The following is a 16,086-nucleotide window of genomic DNA, read 5'->3' on the forward strand; positions in this document are numbered from 1 at the left end:
GGGAAGGGCTTTGTTTTTCATCACCATCTCGATGATTCCCACGTAAGGCCCCGCGGAGCTTCCTTCTCCCTCAAAAGTACAAACAAACGTTCCCTCTTCAGTACGGGTGGCTCCTTGCTGTGATCCTGAGCCATGGAGATGGTGCCCACAGGCCGGCGCTTTCGGTCTGCAAGCTGAACGTGACGAACTGCATTTCGCCTGTTTAAATGGTCCCTCATGTTCGCCTTGGACAGCGAACGTGGACTCCTCTGTAAGTCATCCCCTCTCCACAGCATCAGGTAAAGAGAAAGAAAAAATAAAACCATGCTTTTCTCATGTTCTGGTAATTGGGCGCCAGTCCCTCCATTTCGATAAAACGTGGTCTCCTTATGCCTATTTTTCCCTCAGTAAACACCCCCAGCTCCCAGGGAAGCAGCGAGGCCTATTGTGTGATGGTCTGACCCGTCCTCGTGGCTTCATTCAGACAACAATCCAACAAGCGGGGATGGATGGAGAACCCAACTCCTTAATAACCGTCTCCTGCCTCCCAGCCCCGATCTCCGCCATGACTCCACCCTGTGCCACAGGTGACTCGTTAGCCAGAGCGTGGGGTGACTCGTTAGCCAGAGTGCAGGGTGAACTTAAGGAATCAGACATTCACCGAGGCACCCTGCTTCCCAGACAAGCTCATCACTGATACTGCCAGTCTCCCGCTGGGCTGGCAGCAGAAAAGGAAAGAATTGTGCACTCACCTGCACCGACGTCACAAACAACCTCCAAGTCCAAAACCTTGAAAACCCAGGCTAAGCAGTCCTGGTAAGAGACCCACATTTTCCTAATTTTTTTTTTTTTTTTTTGCAATGCACATCCATTCTTGGCCCAGGCTCAGTTTCTATACCCTCGGGTTGAATTATCTTTCCAAGTAGTTTAGCATCCTATTTACCTGGTACAAGCTCTGTACAAAGGCCAATTTTCCCTTTATCCACGAAGACTACCTCATTGCAGTTAATCAATAATCGATGAAGGAGGAAGTCTCTGGCAGTCCTAAGTCCTGCAACTCTCTTATTAAATATTCACCAGGTACTCTGTGTAGTGTTAGAGGATAAATGTGAGCTCAGATCTTAGCTCTACTGTTTTTTTTTCTTTTTGGTTTATATGAACTCTCAATCTCTCTACTTCAACTATATCATGGCGATTAGTAATAGCACCGATCTCATAGGGTTGTTTTGAGGATTAAATGAGATGGTACAGAAAACTGTCTGGAATGGGGCATATAGGATGTGCTGACTACATGTGATCACCTAGTATGTGATGGGAATATAGTTTGGACTCCATTCATGCCCCTACATTGCCAATTCTGAATATCTACATACAGGAATATTAAAAAAAAAAAAGTGAAGGCAACAGGTGAAAAGGTTGCTATAAATAAGACAGAGTGAAAAAGAGAGATGTCACCCAGGTGAAACCAAATCACTGGCCCCTGAACTTCTTTGTCTGAAAATGCAGTATCCTCCTCACAAATTAATGCGGCCGTCCAAAGGGACCAGGAAATCCAAATACAGCTTTTAAAATCCATCACATACTACAGCGAGGTACACATCATTTTACACTCACACAACCGTATGGAACTCATGGAATTTTGGCCTCAACACATTCAGGTGAATTCACATTCCCTTCCCTTCCCAGGAAAGCCAGGCCAGCGCCCAGGTGATAGATGCATAAAACATCAAAAGGTCAACAAATGGAAACGAACGGAGCCCTGAGACCGCCTGGGAAGTCAGGTCCATTGCTAGTGAACACACCGTTAGCACGAGGGAAATCGTGCGTGCCCCTTAAATATCCCACTCGCCACCCCCTCTCCTCTGCAGCACGAAGGTCCGCTCAGGGAGCTGTGGTCCGGCTTCGCGGGCCCAGGACTCCCCTCACCCGGGAACAGGCACCACACACCAGGCACCCAAGTGCTGCCCCCGCTCCCCGTGCACTGAGTCCGTGCACAATCCCACGCGCACACCCTGCTCACGGCACTCCCCGCGTCTAGGATGCAGCCACTTGATGCCCGCTGACTTGCTAACTTTCCTGTAAATTCTCACTAAGGGCCACTTCCTCTAAACATTAAGCGGAAATGCCATGTCCCTCCCTGGACTTGGATTGTCCCCGCGAACTTCTGGAGCACCTCGGCCACTGTCATTCACTGACACCGCAGACAGGACATCACGTAATGATTGATATCTACGCTCTCCTCTGAAACTGGTCAGTGAACCCCTCGAAAACAAAGATATTATTTATAGAGTCTCCTGTCCCAAAGCATTCTACTTCCTTAGGAAAAATAACCCAAAAAGTCACTGTTACTAAGGAACATTCCTGAGCAAGTTCCACCGGAGAGGCCTGCTGGCCACACAGACCCACTTCTGCTGCTTCTTCACGTTCCTTCTCAGCAGAGGACACGCGGCCCTGTCACCAGGGACAAACATTCTAAGCCACGTGATCATTTGCTAAACCCACATTTTTAAGCCACGTGATCATTTGCTAAACCCACATTTTTAAGCCACGTGATCATTTGCTAAACCCACATTTTTAAGCCACGTGATCATTTGCTAAACCCACATTTTTAAGCCACGTGATCATTTGCTAAACCCACATTTTTAAGCCACGTGATCATTTGCTAAACCCACATCTTTAAGCCGTGTGATCATTAACTGCCCGCAGGGGAGGCGGCGGCCGGGCTCCCTCACTTCCCTCTGCAGCAGGCCACGTGACCTCGGCAACAAGCTCGGACACGAGAACAAGCGAATCCCTGGTTGTTGTTTCCACTCCTAAAATGTCCTCGGGTCAAAAGTTTGGGTTTCATTACACAACAGACACCTCCAACATACCAAAGGCAGGGGCCCCCACAAAAGGGGGAGGAAGTGGACAGGGATGAATAAAAATAAGGTCGCGTAAGTGTGTTCATGGAGGAATGCGGGGGTCAGCCAGAGGTGAATCTGGGAAGGGCTCGATTTGAAGGATATGTTTTTGTGTTTTGTTTGGTTTTGTTTTAATTGCTTCTGTTGAAATCTTTAAAGTAACAGGGAAATCCTTCAAGAAATATTTTTAAGGGAACATAACTTGTCACTTATAACAATAAAAAGCTGGAAAGTCCACGGTAGGAAGACAAAAGCTCAGTTATGATTTGTCTGCAGTGGAGTAATAGACGTACCTATGAAAATCACACTTAACAGAGTATTGACTGATGTGGGGAAATGCTCCTGGTATCAGGGGACGCTTCTAAAAGAAGGAGAAATCAAATCTATATCTGAAATAAGATTCATTCAATTAGAAAGTTATGATTCTGTGTATATTTTTAAAAAATGTAAAACTCATGTATTAACTACTATTTAAGCCACTTTTCTTCTCTTAATGGTGAAATCTCCTATTCTTTTTTTAGGAAATTCTATTTTTTATATTTTTTTCCTTTTTATTGAATTTATTGGGTTGACACTAGTTAACCAAATTATACAGGCTTCAGGCACATGATTGTAAATGGTGTCCCAAAATTCACGCAACAAGTAATTTTGATAGAAAACACAGGTTTATAATTAAAAATTGTAAATTTTTTATTGATTCATAAAGTATACAGTCTAGGGTTATGTATGGAATAGCACATCGGGTAAATGGCCTCCACGGCTTTGCTGGCCCCTAGGCAAAGCCGTGGTCTTCATTGGTCTTCATTGTCCCTGCTCCTGGGCCATCATCAGTACTTGGTAATGCTTATCAAATTGAAGGGATTGAAATCAAAGGGCAAGAGATATTAGAATCTGATTCAATAAGCCAAGTAAAATTAGGCTTTTATTTTTTGTTGTTGTTGTTGTTAATGCTCACGCATAATTCAAATCTTGTGTGAATTTTGGGGCCTTTACAACCCATCATGTGCTCACTGTGTTGTGTGTTCACCACACCAATACCCTGTATTCTCAGTGAATGCCCTTTGAGCACCTGCCGACATCATGGCCCTTTAAAAGTACTATTACCGCGTGGAAAACATGCAGCATGAAGTCAGATCGAGGTGCCTCCCTTCTCTACCAAACATGGCCCAGCAATTCCAACTTCGGGGCACGACTACCTCACTTCAAACGATTTCCGCTGAAACCTCAAGTGAGATGTAGAGAAACAATGCCCTTTACTACGGTCGTAATTAAATGCTGCTGGGCCCAAATGGTTTCCTACCAGTTTACTCTCTCGCGGCGGTAACTACCTTTGGTTGCCCGACAGCCCCTGCTTCGCAGATTTTGTTTCTGTTGTTGCTGCAGGTGGAAGCGGGTGCAGGACACAGGCTGGTGCAGTCGGCACGAGCTGCTTGCATCCCGCAGGCCCACCCAGGCCTGTGGTCAGAAGGGCCCTTGACCTGCTCCAGGAAGCTGAGCTGGGAGTGACCTACCTGCCCAGAGGGTTTGTGTGCCAAGGCCCGGGCTCTGCTGGACCAGCTGGAGCAGGCAGTTCGAGCGCACAGTGGGACTGCACATGAACATCTGCTCGCTCTCTGCTGGCCTGGAACCTGAGGCCCTGAGTCGAGGCTGCAGCACTCTATGCCTACACGGCCGAGGCCCAGTGAAAGCCCTGGGCACTGGGACTTGGCTCAGCCTGCCCAGCTGGCGACGCATCACACAGTGTCACGCAGCGTCACCAGGGGATTCAAACATGTCCCCCATCAGTCCATGGAGAGAGGACACTGGAATGTGTGCCCGGTTCCCGCTGATTTGTGACCCAGATGCCTTCGCTCTTTGTTGGGTCTAAGCTAGTTTCCACCGCCATCATCTGTAACCGGGAGACACGGTCCTGAACTCTGTGACTACTTCCAGCGAATCAATGGGCCCGAGAGGGGGCGCCTTCCCCGTCACTGCGCCTGCAGCGGGTGCGGGAGCAGGGACCAGAGAGCCCGGTTAATGGTGACGCCCTCCCTCCCGCAGCTTAACTTTGTATGGTACCTAGACAAGAAGCAAAGACATTCCCCAAATGTCAGCAGTGACCTCTCCAGTCACGTTTATCTTCATTAAGCTCCAGCCAGTGAGCTGTATTGAGGGGGGGTTTGGGGGAGTCGCATTAAAGGGAGGGGTGCACGCCTCTGTTCCTTCCTTTCCTCCTTTAGGGGCTCTAACTTCCCATGTGAACTGAGACAGATTTGAGGGGACCCAAGTGGCAAGACAGAAGCCTGTGGGTAAGAAAAGGGCTGCATGCCCTGTACCAGGTGTCTCTGGACTCCTTTACACCAGAAGAAATTAATTACTGTCTTGTTTCAGCCACTTCCATTCATTTTTTTAAATAATATGCCTCATAATCTGGTGCACGCGGTGCCCAAGATGATTCCGGTGGCCAACCAGATGTGGGAAGCACTGACAGGCCACGCCACAAGGGAACACGCTCCGAGCCAGGGTGCATCTAAATGTCAAAATGAGAGCATTTGGCTCCTGTACTTGAAAGACAAATGGGAAATCACATCAGCATAAGTTAGTATTTTTCTTGAAATCCATCAAGATGTCAAAAAATCCTAACCCCAAAAATTACTCATTTCAAAAAATGATCAATGGAAATGTTGTCGGGCCAGCACAGAAAAAAAAGAAAAGATTCATTTTCATCTGCATTGATCGGCTGCTGACAGGGTGCTCCCTCTGAACAGACGTGAGTCTTTTACAATATGGCACAAGGATGCGAATAAAACCGGTCCTTGGTAAACTGTTTGCGGAAACTTCGCACAGCCATCCCCCGCATGTAACCCTCCCCCTTCAAGCTGCACTGCGTGAGAGCCCTCCTACCAGGCCGGTTAGGTGGCACACTCCGACTTCTCAGGTGCACCAGTGCCATCAACATCCTATTCCTTTCAAGGTTGGCTCTCAGCCTGGTGTGTATTCCAAACAAGACAACAGTTCAACTCTCTCAAAATTTCCTAGTGCCCCTGATTTGAAAAATAACACATTGACATGTTTTTTTTCTAAAACAGCGGTTCTTAACCTGTGGGTCGCGACCCCTTTGGCGGTCAAACGACCCTTTCACAGGGGTCGCCTAAGACCATCCTGATTATCAGATATTTACATGACGATTCATCACAGCAGCAACATTACACTTATGAAGTAGCAACGAAAATAATTTTATGGTTGGGGGTCACCACCACATGAGGAACTGTATTTAAAGGGCCAGAAGGTTGAGAAGCACTGCTCTAAAAGTTCCTTCACTGGATGACTGTTTATGATGGGGGCTACCAGGACGCCGGGCACCTTTCTGAAGGGTTTTCCTCATCACAAGCCCATGAGGCCCTTAGTATTATCACCAGATTCCAGAGAAGGAAACAAAATTACCAGGAGGCTGAGTCACCTGTCGAGAACACGCCAGAGATTCCACCCAGCTCTCCGGCCTCAGACTCTACACTATAAATCACGACCCTTTCTCCACGGGCAGCGGTGGCATCAGCTTCATATTTACTTTAATGCATGTAACTCAAGGGTTGCTGACTAGTCCACGTAAATAATGAAATGAGTTTTGCTTTGGGGCTGACAACTACGTAGACAAGACCTGAAGTCAGACTTTGAAGGTCTGTCACCTCTCTCTCCGCCACAGGGTCTGCCAAGCGCCTGGCCACCTTGGTTCTCAGCTGTTGGTCTAAATGAAGAGAAAGAGGCGGCACTTGGAATGACTGATAAGAAAGCTCTGGCAGGAGTTGAGGACAATGACTGTTCCTTGTGAAGTGCCTCTCGTGTCAACAATGTGTGATTACTGGGGAGTGGTAACCACCGAAAATAAAAGTTGGAATGTAGAAGGAGCTTAGGGGAAAAGAGTGTTCCGTTCTTCCTGGCACTGCACTTGAACGTCGGTGGCATCTTACAAATGACATATAGGCTAAAAAAATTTCTGACAGCGAAATAGAGCTGTTTCAACTGCCTTTCAATTGTTGGATTTGAATTAAATCCAGACATCTTATCTGAAAAGCTAAGATTTTTTCCCTTAATTGTGAAGAAACCACAGATGCTCTGGTACCAAAAATAGAGTTCACAACTCAGAAATGTCAAGTAACACTACTTCCATTAGAACAGAAATTACATACTTAACACTTTCGATTCATAAAAAAATTTCACATGCATGATTAGATCATGGATTTGAGTGAAACCCGCGCTTGTCTAATATGTTCTGCTTATGTGCCTGTCTGTTCCACTAGACGGGGAGCCTATTGAGCACACTGATTGCCTAGGACAAACCTCAGTGTCCTCAGTACCTCGTACAGAACAGGATATAAGGGAAGTTTGCACTGGATTGAACTGCACCCTCTCAGTGTGAGAGCCAGAAGCGAGGTCCATTGACCAACAGACCTCGTAAGGTGAAAGGACAACCCAAGCGAAAGGCCATCAAGGTGAGGACGAGGTCTCCTGACTCCACTGCATCACCAAATTCATTCAAAAATCCTACTCCAGCCCAGCTGATGTGGGCCAGTGGTCGAGCGCCGACCGATGAACCAGGAGTTCATGCACAGTTCGATTCCAGGTCCCGGCGCAGACCCAGGTTGCAGGTTTGAGCCCCCATTAGGGGGGTGCAGGAGGCAGCCCATCCATGACTCTCTCTCATCATTGATGTTCCTATCTCTCTCTCTCTCTCTTCCTTCCTCTCTGAAATCAATAAAAATATTTTTTATAAAAAAATACTACTATAAAATAAGTCCCAAATATCTTCAAATATTTTGAGTTATTCATTATTTCATATTGCCTCTGACCCTAATTCTGACTGGAAGCCACATATAAAAGCAGAAACGGAGCAGAAATCAGGAACTGGATGAGTAATGAGAGAGAGGCATGACAGGTCAGAAGTTCAGGGTTTCGGAGAGGTGTTGGATACAGCTAGATTTCTTTTATTTCCCCCAGAAAGGCTGCATGATCCCTACATTTGAAAGAATCCTTGAAGCATTATGCGTTTTCCATTGCCATGGAGATACTCTTCATCTTGAGATGAGTAAATTGTCGCCGTCACCTTCCACACAAAGCTCCTCACACTTCAGCTGTCACCGTGCAGATTCATACGGAAAATACATTTTAAGCAGTGGCATCGCTGTGTAATGAGTAATAATTTCCCCAAATTAGTAGCATTCAGTGTCTAGGGAGATTTCTTTTATTATTTTATTCGTGGACTATTTTGTAAAAGGCGCCTGCTAACTAGAGCCCTTTCCCTCTGACGACTTGTCTGAAGCAGGGCACGCCGCGAGGAAACAATCGCTATTATGCTCCGTTTGGGGAGAAACAACTGTAATAACTTCCAGGTGTTTGATAAAAGGCGCTTCCTGGCGCTGGACGGGTCCACAGACCGTCTGTCAGCCGTCCTGGCACCTGAATGTGTTCGAAGGTACGAGCATCTTTCTCGAGGATGACAGATATTACTTATAATTAAGGTTATTGTGCTGGCACGGAAGAGGGTCTGACTTAATGGAAGACTGACGGGAATTAACAAGGTTGCTGCGTAATTACCCAACAGGCTTAACTGTGGGCTCCATTCCTGCTCGTCACACACTCGCTCCGATTGACAAGGCAAAGGCTGGGCGATGGACACATCTCCTGTATTTACAATGAAGTACAGTGAGAACCTAACGGGCTAGAAACAGTGTGTTTAACAATAGAGCTCAGATTTCTTTTCTTTTTTAATCCTCAATGGAGGACATTTTTTTTTTACTGATTTTAGAAAGAGGAAGGAGAGTTGGGGGGAGGGAGAGAGAGAGAGAAAAGAGAGATACATACATACATTGGTTGCCTCTCCTACTCGCCCTGACCCGGGATAGAACCCGCGACCTTTTTGGTGTACGGGATGATTCTCAACCAACTGGGCCACCTGGCCGGGCTCAGATTTCTTTTGCCTTGAAATTTGTTATATCAAGCATAATATATTTTATTGGAAAAAGTTACAAAGGTGTTAATTAAAATGAAGTTCAATCATCTTATAAAAGCAGGAAAATAAATAGCTCAAGTATTTGAGTCAACCACTATTACACACTGGGTGAAGCACATGGTTAAGTTTTAAATGCATATATAAATGTCTCTCACAATGCATGTGTCAGTTCCAGAGTAGAGCTTGAACTAAAACCGGAATTGTGAAACAGGCAAACCGTAGCAGTCTTGGAAAGCCACACCGAATGTGGGCGAGGCCGGCCATGGAAAATGCTCTGTGCCTATTAAATTGATCCTGGTCTAAACACAGCAACATGTTTAGGAATAATAGTATCTTCTTTAAATTAGTCCTTAAAAACATGTGTAGGCATTATCTTAAAATTCACTGTCTTTTATTTTCTAAAATAGAATTCATTGTCTTTTATTTTCAAAGTACACTAGAGGAACCCAGAGATCCAAACAGCCTTTAAAAACGAAACAAAACTGTACTTTCCCAAAACTGCAAGGCAAATGGCCACAGACAAAAAGAAAAATGACCAAAAAATATGATGCTAAATAAATAAAATTTGGAGTCCTGCTAGTACAAATTGGAAAAAGATGGAGACGGGTAGAGACTAGACAATGGTGTTCGGGACCCAGCTCCAATGGCAGGAGGGAGCCCGTAGTGAGGTCCTCTTCCCACCTCCACCTTTTTAGGGCTTAACCTCTGCATGGAGGACGCGCTCACCTAACCCCTCAACAGTAACCAGCAACCACGAAGCATGGAAGCATCGGGGACTCCCTGTCCCCCCTCCCAACTCCCAAGGAGGCATTCCGCAGCACCTCCCGGGACGAGCAGTGATGAGCACGCTCGCTTTTCCTGAAAAGCCCTCCTTCATTAATTCATTGTTACTCTGAGCATCCATTATACTAATAAAAAGTCAACAACATTTAAAGATGCCATTATTAAACCATGGGACGACTCCGAGATGATCTCGCAGGATTCACGGGGCCGCAAGGTGATCCTGCATTTCAGTGGCGATCCCTTAACAAGGATGGAAGGAACTCCAAGTTCCACGTCAATCACCTGGTTTCCCTGGTGCACAAAGGCACCGGTGAGCTTGAGTAATCGCGTGAAAACTTGCGTAACCAGTCAGTGAAACTCAGTCTTCCCAGAAAAGTTGACCCAAAGGGTGAGTCAACAAGCCCAAACGTTATACCCACCTAAGCCAGGGGTGGGGAATGTCCAGCCTTCGGGCCAAATAAGGCCCAAGAAATCACTTGGTCTGGCCCTGCCACAGCCTTAGGGGAGCTCACTACATGTCTGACCAAATAGAACAGGCTAATTTTTAAGTTGGTAATTTTGTATGGCCCACATGCACAAAGGATGTTATAACTATCCAAATGGCCCCTGGCAGAAAAAAGGCTCCCCACCCCTGATGAGCCATAGGTTTTCATGGAGGTATGGATTTTTAAGTTACAAAGCCAAATATTCACATAGGTTCCTGATGCACTTCATTTCCAGAGTAACTGAGAACTGGGCCAATGGGGATCTTTGGAGTATCGTGGTACAAATTATAATCACGGAATATATGCCTCTACGTCTTTGCCATTTTAGCATCATTCATGCCAAATGGCCTAGGACTGAAGAGGCAAAGGGGGCAAGGCTTAGGCGAACAGAAGGCCAGTGTAGCTCACACCCTTGTAATGGCATTTGTGTTAACCGTCAAACGTGAACTGTTGCCTGGACCGTGGGCCATGCTTGCCCTCCCAGCCCATCACAGCCCCGTATGTACGTTGGATGCCAAAGAAAAATGCCCTTGCGTCAAGGAGCCAGCTAAGCAGTTTATAGCTCACGTCCAAATGGGAGAAGTTAAAGGGAACCAAACAGGAAGGCAGAGAACCCCATGACCGGTTCAAGCCTCGCAGTCCACTCTGCCTTTTCTGCTTCCTGCTTTCTCCAGAGAGGACAGAATCTGTCCTTAGAGGTCAAAGGAGCCCGGCCAAGGGCAGGGCTGCTCAGTGACACCATGATGAGAAATGACTGCCAGCCTGTCCTCACCTCTGTCCACTGCCACCATCTGGCCCGGGCGCCAGAAGCCTCTCAGGCCCCGTTCCACTCCCACCCGTGCAGGACTCCCGGGAGATGTGAACAGGAAACGCCAGGCGGAGAAAACTGTGAAGGCACACGGTGGGAGGTGAGGTCACGGCCGAAGGCCCGCCCACCCCTATCCCTCCTGGGCTCCCATCTTCACGTCATGTATTTTGATGTCTGAATCAACAGCCCCGTCAGCAGGGCTCCTCTGCGTAGGTTTTCATCTCCAGGTCACTGCTGACCTCAATCACACTGTTCCAACCCTTCCATGCCCGTAGCCTCATCGTTTCTGAAAGAGACAGGGCTGGACCGTGTTTTTATGTCTGTGTTTATGTTTAAATATGTCTTCATTGATTTCAGAGAGAGAGAGCAAGGGAGAGAGAGAAACATCAATGAGAGAGAACCATTGATCAGCTGCCTCCTGCTTCCCCCTCACTGGGGACGGAGCCCACATGGGCCCAGACCTGGAACTGAACCAGCGACCTCTGGGTGCATGGGATGCTGCTCAAGCCACTGAGCCACACCTGGAACCATGTTTTTAAGTAAGGCGGCGGGGGCAAACACACTGCGTGTGCAGAGCCATATCCCCCCGTAACTCTCGTCTGCCAGTCCTGGTCTTCCACCTGACTTACACTCCACCCCTCTCAGCAGGACAGCCCTCCACCTGCCCCTGGAAAAAGACACCTACACCCTTTCGCGGCACCTCAATGACTGCAGATCAGAGTGAAGGAGCAGTTGGCATGCGCTTGTCTGCACAGGGTGACCCCCATCTAATATAGGGGGCACAGGGTTCACCCAGCGCCGACCCGACTCTGCTGCAGTGGATTGTTTCCTCTGGTGGTTTTCTCACTGGTCCTGGGACAAGATCAGAACCAGCGCTTTAGTGAAAATTATTTCTTGGCATTCTCAGTGATATTTAGAAGGGATGTGGAGCTGTCCTTTCCTGAAAAAAAAATACCTCCACGATTACTAAAAACAAAACGCCAACTCACTATGTTTTGGTACAGAATGGACTAAGCTTTGGTTTCTCTAAGCGAGCATATTAGCTTCAAAGAAAGTTTTTCTAGACGTCTAAGCACGCCTGCACACACTGTATTTGCTCACGAATAATTTTTTTTCATCTGGGAAGGGGAGGGAGTTGGAGATCACCGCATTTTGCACCAAGAAAGAAACACCAAGCTGGTTCGGAACTCTCATTTAGATAACAAATTTTTGGCACCGGCTTCTAATAATGTTATTTCTTTGAGAATTTCAGCTTTGGTTGTGTAATAGCATTCGCACTGTCTGTCCTCTGCCTCGATCATAATAATTAAAGTGACAGCCTGTGTCCCTACCTCCCAGGTGCCTGGAAATTGATATTATGAGTGCTTATGAGTGTCCCCTGGAGGCACTGCACACTGGGCCACTTTGAAAAAAAATCTCTTCATCAATAATGAAGCCCCGAGGGCCACTTCTCAGGGGACCCACGCAAAATTACATGTCAACCCCAGGCCTGATTTATACAGATGGCGCCCCGCCCCGCCGTGTTTTATTACCTACCACTCTCTGCGGAGCCCCCCGCCGGCCCCCTCGCCTCCAGGTCTCTCCCAAACGTCACCCTCTGGTGTTCAGCTACTGCAGGAAACAGTTAAAACCAAACCCCAAGGAGAGAGGGAGAAGCAACAGCCAGGTAAGCGCTGGCCACACTCACACAAACGAAAAACAGAGCCAGTCCTGGCCGAGCGGCTCAGTTGGTTGAGTGTTGTCCTTGAACTGAAAAGCTGCCCATTCGACTGGTTCTATTCCTGGTCAGGGGACATGCCCAGGTTAGGGTTCGATCAGGGAATGTCTGGAAGGCGACTGGTGGCTGTTTCTCTTTCACATCCATCTCTCTCTCTCTCTCTCTCTCTCTCTCTCTCTCTAAGCATGTCCTTGAGTGAGGATTTAAAACATAAAATAATTGAGTCAGGATTTGAACCCAGGCCTGTTTTAATGCAATGCTTTTTGTAATCCATGGAATAGAACTTGATGCCATGCAATACAAAATAAATAACTTTCTACAAAAGTCCCGAGTTGCTACCACCCATAGATGGCTGTCTGTTCGGTCTAAGAGGAAAGCTATACGTTGAAGTGAGTGCAGATGTTTCGTACCTGCTGGTATGACATTTTAATTACGGAAGCTGTAAGTATTCTAAACCACAGGGAAGGCATAATCCTATTAAGCGTTATCTCCCTCGTGTACCTGGCTCCGGGGTATCTGTGAACACCCACACTCCTGATGTTCGAGGCCAAGAACACCTCCTGCCTTGACACGGAGGATTAAGAGCAAATGAAGTTCAGAAGGTAAACAAGTCACCTCTGAAAATTAACATCCCGATTATAGATAAACGCATAATCTCAGAATGCCACGTTCAATGTTTCTGAATTAAAGCAGAGCAGAGATGACGAAGAATTGTCCTTACAGCTTTAAGGACTAAAGGTTTGGGGCCCGTATTGGTCGCTGTGTCCATGTGGCTGAGGCAGAAAAATAAAATATTACTTTTCAATCTCCTCTTCAGCCCACGAATGCCTGCTCCACATCTACTCTCTGATTCTCTTTTTAATTATTACTTTATTACTTAAATTTGTTCAGTCTCATGGTCTTTAATTTTAGGGCTTCTCATTTTTAATGTAAGATTGTGCTAATTGTGAGGGTTCTCCCACGGAGACCAGCCATGTTTACCTCACTGGAACGTCTATTTTTCAGTTCTTGGGTCGTTTGCCAGATTATGTCCAGATTTGGTAAAAATGCTGTATTCAAACAGTTAAGGAAAGACAGGATTGCCTAAAGGTCTTGCCATTACCTCAGCATTTTGAATCTAGATCTTCTTGGAATTTTTAGGAATTCCTTACTGTACATGTTCAACTCTCCAAAACTGGCCTTTTCTTCCAGAAGGTAAAAAAGGAGGCTACTGAATCCCAGCACATTTTTACAATTACTACCTGCTCTGATGAAGATGAAGCTGATTCAAGCTAAAAACCTCCCTAGTGATAGATTCATCTCTAGTCATTAATCTCATGGCTTTTAATTAAACTACTAAACCCAGTCATCTGAACTCATATATAGCAGGTAGAGTGTTTTAACTGGATTGAAATGTATATCTGACCATGCTTGACTATAGAAATGTGAAGGCCCTTACAGCAACAACGATATCCCTGGAATGAGGTAACTCTCCAGATCACACCATCAGATACATTGCTACTGCCCAGCTGAATTCCTTAGAAAGGAAATGTACCTTCAGCGTGATCCCTGGGGCAGCTTAAAGTAGGGAGGGCAACCGAAACTCACAAGACAGGTTTGAAGTTTTAAAATTAAAAATAAAGAAGTAAAAGCCTTCGCAAGTGAAGATAGCATTTCCATAGCTCCCCGGGGCCTCGCCGATAAAAGACAAGGCTGTTACTTGTACAGGAATAAACACTTTACAAGGGCAGGTAAACCAAGAACCACGGCTCTTGCAAAGTTCAATCCTATTGGCCCCTTTGGATCCAGGACCCGCTAGCCTCCCTGGGGCAAAGGCAGTTCTGACAAAGGGTATTCTGAAACAGTCTCCCGCCATCTCTACCCATTTGTAACTCCCGGTCTTTCCTTTTGTCAAATGCTCCTTAAAACTGACGTTCCCCAAGTTGTTTCCATTACAGTCCCATTTTCCAAATCTATCATTTTATCTCATTTTCTTAATAAACACAGAAAATTCTCGACTATCTTCCCCAATGATTAGAATCCATAAGATAGGCCATTCGGAACTGCTTTTATTTGACTGGAAATGCACTGTGATTTTGTGGACAATGAGCTGAAATCCCTCCCTCTTCATTCAGGGTCAATTTGAAATGAGTTTACAACCCCTCACTAACTCACTAATAAAATTCAAGGACTGGACCGTGACCTGTGATTGCGGGAGCAGTGGAGGAGGAGGTAGCAATTCAGTTGGGTTGTAAATGTTTACCAAAATGTAAAAACATACACTTTCATTTATTTTTTTATATTTTTATTGATTTTAGAGAGAAAGAAAGAAACATGTATTTGTTGTTATGTGCCCTGATTGGAGATCAAAGCTGAAAACCTTGACTTAAGGCAGTGGTTCTCAACCTTGGCTGCACATTAGAATCACTTGGGAATCTTTTTAAAAATCCTGATTTCTGGGCCTCAGCCTCCAGAAATTCTGTTTCTTTGTTATTGCCTCAGCCTCCGGAAATTCTGTTTCTTTGTTATGGGGTGGGGCCACCACATTAATAACAAAGAAACAGAATTTCCGGAGGATGAGGCCCAGAAATCAGGAGTTTAAGAAGATTCCCAGGTGATTCTAATGTGCAGCCAAGGTTGAGAACCACTGCCTTAAGGGGACGATGCTCCAATCAACCGAGCTACCTGGCCAGGGCTCAGTACACTTCTGTAGCCTATCCTCGATTATCCATGTCAGTGGGGGTGGGGGGTGGGGGTGGGAACAAGACAAGGAACAAAGACAAACGCTTCCAAAATCGTTCTAACTTGCTTTTCAAGGTGCTGATACCACACTCACCACCAACCCAAAGGGCATCAAGTGCCCCGAAGGCCCTGCTGACGTCAGGGGAAGTGATGGAGGCAGGCGGGTGGGCAGCCTGGAGGCCTCGGAACCTTCCAGGAGACTCTGTGCTCAAAGTCACCCTGGACACCGCTCAGCTGCATTCAAAGAGCGAGTCCACAGAGTCAGCGAACTTTCAGAAGAAAAGAGCAGCTACCGTTGGTGAACTTCAGAATATTAATTATTTGACTGGCACTGACTTTGCTGATAGGCTTCTGTACTTTTACTTTCTAGCAGGTCTGTCCTTTTCCCTGACAAGGTGTGGACTGTTGTTGGCTAATTACCTCCTTTTTTCCTTACTCAGCATATTATGCAATTGAGAAACTTGCCTAAAGTCACAGGAATAAGGAGGGCTGGAATACCTCAACCCCAGGCAGTTAGCTAATGTGACTGCGAATAAGCCTGCCTGCTCATGCCTCCTCGCCCATGACCGCAATGGCGACCACCACTGAGTGTACGAGCGGTCCCGTGCTGGTCTCTGTGGCCTTCTCATGCACCCTCGCTGGGCCCATCTTCCTGCTCAGGGACATTCCAGTCTGGGGTTTGGCGTCCTTCTGGCTGCTTTTCA

This window comes from Myotis davidii, unplaced genomic scaffold (assembly GCF_000327345.1).
Source record: "Myotis davidii unplaced genomic scaffold, ASM32734v1 scaffold217, whole genome shotgun sequence".
NCBI classification, from domain to species: Eukaryota; Metazoa; Chordata; class Mammalia; order Chiroptera; family Vespertilionidae; genus Myotis; species Myotis davidii.